General features: G+C 34.6%; 1 long non-coding RNA gene across 1 annotated transcript; it reads right to left on the bottom strand.

The window, feature by feature from the left end:
• Positions 1–1,807: 1,807 nt before the first annotated feature.
• LOC108170203 (uncharacterized) lies at positions 1,808–5,696 on the bottom strand. Its single transcript, XR_011579323.1, has 7 exons — positions 5,630–5,696; positions 4,963–5,026; positions 3,808–4,027; positions 3,450–3,705; positions 3,302–3,354; positions 2,971–3,033; positions 1,808–2,042 (listed from the first exon to the last, which is right to left on the bottom strand). It is a non-coding gene; the product is annotated as an uncharacterized lncRNA (long non-coding RNA).
• Between the last annotated feature and the right edge of the window lie 2,344 nt (positions 5,697–8,040).

Here is an 8,040-nt window from a genome sequence, read left to right as displayed (position 1 = left end):
ATGTAGGCTGTCCTATGATTTTGTCGATTCTGGGTCGGTCTCTCGCCTGGCTTGGGTTGGGTGCCAGCCTATCCGCTAGGCTAGAGTTCCAAGCCTGGGTGTCGGGCCATTTTTTTGGCTGGGTGCCGGCCTATCAGTTCCCTGACGGAACTGCTCTTAAAGAGTAGAGATTGGAGGAGGCCAAGGAAAATTTCCATGAAAATGATGATCTTCAGTATATAACCCGATACAGTTGGTTACACTACTTTGATTAATTGCTGCTGTACGTAGGACTGGGAAAGTGAATGAATGCTCTTGAGATGCAGGAGAACGACAACATTGATAGAGGATTTTGAATTATGGTTTTGAGATTTTTTTTTTCTTTAAGGGAAAAACTCATAAAATCAAACCTACAATTCGCAACATTTGTTTACGAATTTGAACTTGTTAAAAAATATCCATGGATGAGGATGGAGAAGATGAAGTCGAAAAGAACGATGAGATATAAGGAAGGGTTTTCTTATGTGGAAAAAGAAATATGAGAGGAGGATAGGATTCTTGATGGCATATGATATTTATACCATACTCTCTCAAATCCATCATTAATTGAAATCCTAGCAAATCCTTAGGCAAATCCTTAGGATTCTCACTACACCTAGATTTGGGTGGACATTTTAAAAATCATAATTGACTATCCATAGATTTCGATGTATTCTTTAAAATCATTTCAAATCTTAGTTTGACTACACCATGATTTCAAACTCTTTTAAAATCTTTTTTTCAAAATCCTAGTTGAATACGCAGTGATTTTAAAGTCTATTAAAATCCCACTAAATCCTAATTTGACTACACCTCCAAATCGTGGAAAGAACTAAAGAAAATTAAAGAACAAAACTTAATAAATGGTGTGTAGAAAGTAAAAAATAAGTTTGTGAATACCACTATTAAATAAAATTATGTGTTGATTTTCTTTAATTTTTGTTTTTAACAAAATTATGTATGCATTGCATAACACATATATGGATGGTTTAGGTATGATATTCCAAATCGAAAATGGGACGGGAATTTGAAGACCAATCCCAAATTAAAATTTCAATATTTCTAATTTTTGGGATTTCTGAAATGTTTTCGGTATTTCGAAATGGATATAGATTGGATTTTTAGTTCTGAGTTTTTTGGTTGAAATTTGAGATTTTGGGCTACGAGCTAAAAAATTGACTTTCAGCCTAAAATTTTATTTCCCAATTTCATATCAATTGAAATTTAAGTTTTTTACTTCATGCTAATTGAAAAAGCATTTCATTTGTACCAAGTCAAATTGATATTTGAAAGTTCCAAACTACTTAATTTCATATTTCTATTTCTAATGTAGTCTATTATTAAATTACTTAAATTCAACATTCAACATGCATGCAATCAAAATAAATATATATATTTTTTGGGTTCGGTTCGGGATTTCCGAACCATTAAATATGTAATCTTGATTTCTGTACCGAAAGGTTCGGGATCGGTTCAGTATGGATCCTAAAATTTCGATATTATCAATTTGGGAATTTTTGGGTATGGAATTGAAATTTTTTTTGATTGGTTTGGGATTTAACTTGTCAAAGCAAGTTAAAAAAAACATGATACATGTTTTAGGCTTATTCTTAGCAAGGTAAAAAACAAATATCGGGTATAGTACATACTAGTTTTTAGTACCCGCGAGTTGCCTCGGGTTTAAAATTAAGATGACATATTCTGTTAAAAATGTGAAAATTTCAATTACAAAACAAGAAGAACAATAATAGTAAAGACTTTGGAAAAGAGTTACACATAAAAGGTTCAATTTGGAGAACATAAAGAAAGATATTACAGTTATTCATTCCATTGTAGCAGTTGTGTGTATCTTTGGACCAGGAGGGTCGCATTCAGTTACAAAAATTAAGAAATCCTGGTACAAAGATACAAAAAACATTATAATAATTCATTTTGTCCTAATAGCCCCATGTAATGGGCAACCTGTTATAGCATTTGCATACAAAAAATGAGGAGATGCAAAACATATTGTTGAGTCCCGACTCCTGAGCAAAAAAAAGATATTTATAGGTTTTTAAACATGTTAAACATCATTTAATATAGATTAACAAAAGACGGGAAACATCCTTGAGCAGAGCAGTCAGAGACTTAGGGCTGGTTTGGTATTGCTGTGCTTTGAAAAAAAGCTGCTGTGAGAATAAGTGGCTGTGAAATAAATCAGCAGTGTTTGGTAAACTTTTTTGTAAAAGTGCTTTTGGAAAAAAAAAGTCTAATAGTGGGTCCTTTCATTAAAGGAGCGCTGTAGTTCCGTGTGCTTTGAAAAAAATCCAATTTTTCAAAACTGCAAATAGCAGCTTCAGCTTTTTCCTTTGATTTCAGCTTATTCTCACAGCAGCTTCCAAAATAAGCTTTTTTTTTTTCATTTTACCAAACACCTAAAACCCTGACAGCTTTTTTTCATGGGTGTTTTTTTTTTTAAGCACCTCACTCCCAAACCACCCATTAGCTAGGAATCAGTATCACACTAGAAAGCTACGAGATTAGAAAATGCATGAAAGATTATGTTTAAAATATATATAAAAAAAATTGTGTTGTAGTAAATTGTTTCAAATTAGGTACAAAACAATCATACCCAATGTTGTGAATAAAGGTTTTGTCTGGAATAACACTGATTTTATATCTACATTGCGGTTCCTGCTAGAATAAGAACAAATTTACAAAATGATTTGCTTATTTTGGTAAGAGATCAACAAATCAGGTATGATTTATGAGTAAATGTAAGAACGGATAAAACATTTTAAATAACTATAAGTTTTACAGAAAAGCTTTCAATCCAACATCATCCAAAACTATGAAATAACAAAATATATACCATGATTAAAAAAAAAAAATTCACATATTCAACTTTCACAATATTCAAATAAAAAAAATTGTTGGAGAAAATGCTGAAAGGAAAAATTCACAATTAAATACCTTGAGCATAAAGGGTTTCGAAAGCTGTAGACAAAAACCCTAGAAAATGAAGAGCAAAGTGTTCTGAAACAAAAAAAAAAAAAAAAAAAAAAAAAAGCAAATCATACAACCAAACGATCTAACGATATAAACAAAATATCCAAAATTATAAAAACAAAATTACAAAAAACGAAGAACAATGTGTTCTGAAACGAAAAATAGAAGCAAATCATGTAGCCAAAATTAGAATGAATGATTTCATATCTTCTAGATAAATCGTATTCTCTTTCGTTATGTATGATAAACATTGAAAGTTATAGCATGCCAATTCCACATAAGACTATACCCAAACCTTTAGACAGATGTCAGTAGATGGTCAAAAGCTGGGTTTTTGTTCATCGATCACTACAAAACAACACAAAGTTGTATATTGCTATGCGACATGTATCGAATAAATTCTAAAGGGGCATTTACAGTAAAAAAAAAAAAGCTCTACATACTTTTTCTTGGAATGTTAGCCTTCTTCGCCAAAACATTAACAATAGCTATAGCCCGTAAAAATAGGAAATCAACTTTTTACCTGCATCATCATAGAATGGCAGCCACGAAAATTACCTAGATAAAAACTGAATGGAAAAATTACCTGTCTCATGCCCTCGGAGAGGTATGGGTAGTCGTCAGTGATGGTATCAGAAGATTCTTCAAGTTAGTGAAAGCATCCACTGCTGAACTTGCTTGAGGCTCCTACAGCGCCACCTGAGTTGACGAAATTTATAATCTTTTATCAATGCAAAATTTATTTGATATCATTTTGATAAAAATTTAATAAGTATAAAAGAGATGAAAATTAAGGCTTACATGGTGAAGATTCTTTTTCTTGCTTGTCATACTGTTGAATTATTATTGTGTTTGCAGTCGATATGCAAGGGATATTAAAGTAAAGGATAAATTTTGTAAGAAAAAAGTTAACAAAATATGTAAAATTTTGGTTGAAGTGAAGTAAGTTGACATAAAAGAGAAAGCAAAATGATGAAACTTATCTTTCTTTTTTGCCAATTATTGCGAGGAAAACATTTATCTGCAAAAAATTAAATTTAACACAAATTAAATTTCAATACAAATTTTAGCTCTATTTATATTAGACAAAGATCCGTTCAAACAACCATAAACACTGAAATAAAAAATTGAAGAACCAACATTTTTCAAAAGCCACTGGCTCCACCCTCTTAACTTTTAAGTAATCTACTGAAGACGAAATTAATCTGAAATTAAAACAAACATCATTACTTAAATCAACCGAAAATGTAGAAAATATAGAATGACACAAAAACATACATCCTCAATTCCTTTCTACAGGTAAGAAAACAAAACATCTCTAAAACAACCAAAACCTCATTCTACATCAATTAAATTATAGCTTGAACTGTTAAAAAAAAAAAAATTGATTCCAAAACCTCTGCATCACTGATTTAAAAACTTGTGCCAAAAAACTGTAAATACCTTCAACAACTTAAGGAGCAAGCAATAATTTTGTTGGTCCGACAAATTCAATTAGTCTTTCTCCTAATTCCTATGTAACTTTCCCCAAAGCTTGCTGTAAAGACCATTATAATATCATCCCTTTAAAGTATGAATAAGCTCACATTATTATTTGTAATAATATTATATTACCCAGTCTAGCTTGATCAGTGGAAGATTTTGGGGAGTCTGACCATTTGTTCAAAACACAATGAAGTGGGATTCAAGACATGGTAGATACTGCAAGCTAACCACCAAGTTAAAATGACAAACCATAATTTCTCTCCATCCCTCTTATCTCCCTCACTGTTAAAGCAAACTAATAACCAATTCTCAACTTATCAAATCTAAGTAGTCCAGAAAATTATAAAGAAACCAAAATAAAAATCTAAACCCAAACTCTGATTTGAATATAATCAGACAACAAAAAAGCAAATATAAGTCTAATATAAAACCAGAAACCAAACAAAACTCTAAAATCTTGAAATCACTCACCTTAAATAGATAAGGATCTAAAGGCTGCAAACAAAAGGTCCAAATTCCAAAGAACCATGATTTCCTAAAGCCAATAATAAAACAAAATTAAACACCATGATGGGGAATCCATATTAGCAATGGAGGAATTGAATTGATAACTAAAACTGCAAGACCAAATGAAGGCCAGCCTAATAAGGCAAAATATGTAAGGCAGTAAAAGAAATTATTGCCCAGTAACAATGATAGATAAGCACTTATGAAAACTAAACAATTTTTTTTCATTTATGTCAACTCCTAAAAATAACCTATGCAATCCCAAAAATGTTGATACAAAGTCGGAGTATCGATGCTTGAAATTGGTACTTGAACCAACAACCTCCTCCATGAATATGTTTGTTTGCTGAATGGTTTTGGTTGAAGATGTGAAAGGAAATGTAATTTCTTAAAAGAAGGAGAAAACACAAAGACGAACAAGTGTAAGTATTCATACCTGAATCAAATTTGCAATCTTTACGTACAAAACCAAATTACATCTTTCAACAAAAAAGAATCAGCCTTCAATTATTAGCCTAAATATTGATTTGCAAACACAATGCAGCAAGAGTTGTTCAATAGCTCATTTTGGATTATAGGAAGTCCATTCAAAGAACTGAAAAAGCATAAATGAAAATATTCAAGAACCAACCTTTTTTCTGGAAACCATTGGTTCTAGTCTTGTGATCTTTGATTCATTTAGCGAGGACCAAATTAATCTGAAATAAAAAGAAACCTGTTTGTTAAATCAACTAAGAATTCAAAACTAATAGAGATTGACAATGAAAAAAGGTATTCGCACACACATAATGCAATACACACGTGTAATATACAATTGAGTAAGATACTTTGGTGTCATGTGGATCATTAAGTGTTCCCTTGGGCCACAATTACTCCTTTAGGGGAGTTGAGTAACTCAGAAGAGTGTAGAAACTACTCCTTTTATCGTCGAATCAGGAAGGAAGAAGTGGTTGTAGCTTTGAAGAAGATGAAGCATAGAAAAGCAGTGGGCCCAGACGATATACCGATTGAAGTGTGGAAAGCCTTGGGAGAGACAGGTATAACATGGCTCACTAACCTTTTCAATATGATTTTGAAAACGAAGAAGATGCCAAACGAGTGGCGAAAGAGCCCCTTGGTGCCTATTTACAAGAATAAGGGCGACGTACAAAATTGCATGAACTATAGGGGTATTAAGCTAATGAGTCATACAATGAAGCTCTGGGAGAGAGTCATTGAGCATAGATTGAGGCAAGAGACACGGGTTTCGGACAACCAATTCGGGTTCATGCCAGGGCGCTCAACCATGGAGGCAATCTATCTCTTACGAAGATTGATGGAAAGATATAGAGATGGGGAAAAGGATTTACACATGGTCTTTATAGATTTGGAAAAAGCGTATGATAGGGTCCCAAGAGACATTCTTTGGAGGATTTTAGAGAAGAAAGGAGTACGAGTAGTATATATCCAAGCTATAAAGGATATGTATGAAGGAGCAAAGACTGCCGTAAGAACTCACGAAGGACAAACCGAAAGCTTCCCCATAACTGTAGGATTACATCAAGGCTCATCCTTAAGTCCTTACCTTTTTGCGTTGGTAATGGATGAGTTAACAGGACATATTCAAGATGATATTCCTTGGTGTATGCTTTTCGCAGACGATATAGTGTTGATAGATGAAACTCAGGAAGGGGTAAATGCGAAGCTTAACCTTTGGAGAGAAGTGTTGGAATCTAAAGGTCTTCGCCTAAGCCGATCAAAGACAGAATATATGGAGTGCAAGTTCAATGCAAATGGAGGCCAAAATGAGTTAGGGGTAAGGATCGGAGATCAGGAAATACCAAAGAGTGACCGTTTTTGCTACCTAGGATCTATCTTGCAAAAGAACGGAGAATTAGATGGAGATCTCAACCATATAATACAAGCTGGATGGATGAAGTGGAAGAGTGCATCTGGCGTGTTGTGTGATCGTCGTATGCCACTGAAGCTTAAGGGAAAATTTTATAGGACGGCAATAAGGCCGGCGATGTTGTATGGCACAGAATGTTGGGCGGTGAAGCACCAACACGTACACAAAATGGGTGTAGCGGAGATGAGGATGTTTCGTTGGATGTGTGGGCACACGAGAAAGGATAAGATTAGGAATGAGGATATCCGAGGTAAAGTAGGAGTAGCCGAAATTGAAGGAAAACTGAGAGAAAATCGGTTACGGTGGTTTGGACATGTGCAAAGAAGGCCTACTGACGCTCCGGTTAGAAGATGCGACTACGGGACAGAGGTTCAGGGCCGAAGGGGTAGAGGAAGACCTAGGAAAACTTTGGAAGAGACTCTAAGAAAAGACTTAGAGTACTTGGATCTAACGGAGGACATGACACAAGATCGAGCACAATGACGTTCTAAGATTCATATAGCCGACCCGACTCAGTGACTTGGATTTTTCAAGTATCCAATCGAGAAGTTTTCCCCACTCGAGAAATTAAGGGAACACTACCTCAACATACATGCTCAACTCACAAAGCTTCAACATACAAGCTTCAACAAAAGAAAAATTCAAAGAACTTAGTGAAGAAGGCTTTGGTGTATTTAACACAATACGTTGAAATGAAACAAAGCTTATTTATTGATATCTCTAAGAAGTTACAAATATGTACATATACACGAATCAAAATAAACAAACAAGAGGGAGCCTTCACAAAGGTTGCTTAGGAGAAGTCTCAGCAGTCGGCAGAGCCCCAGAAAGAGAAGGCACCGGAGGGGGATCATTCGGAGCCTCAGTACTGGACAGCACCCTAGAAGGAGGAGGCATCGGAGGTTGATCATTTGGAGCTTCATTACGCGGTACAGCCCTAGAAGACGAAGGCAATAAATGCCTTTGGAACAAACCCACAAAACTCTGATGATCATGTAAAATCTGACCATCAGATTCCTTCATCTGGTCAAGCTCCCTCTTCATGTTTGTAGCATAGTCATGAGCGAGCCGGTGCAACTGTTTATTCTCATGCTTGAGCCCTCTAATCTCCTGTTTAAGACTCATCACTTCAGCCGCCAATGATTCAACTTGGC

This window comes from Malus domestica, chromosome 03 (genome assembly GCF_042453785.1).
Source record: "Malus domestica chromosome 03, GDT2T_hap1".
NCBI lineage: Eukaryota > Viridiplantae > Streptophyta > Magnoliopsida > Rosales > Rosaceae > Malus > Malus domestica.
The sequence above is the reverse complement of the archived record's forward strand: the minus strand, read 5'-3'. Positions and strand labels throughout refer to the sequence as shown.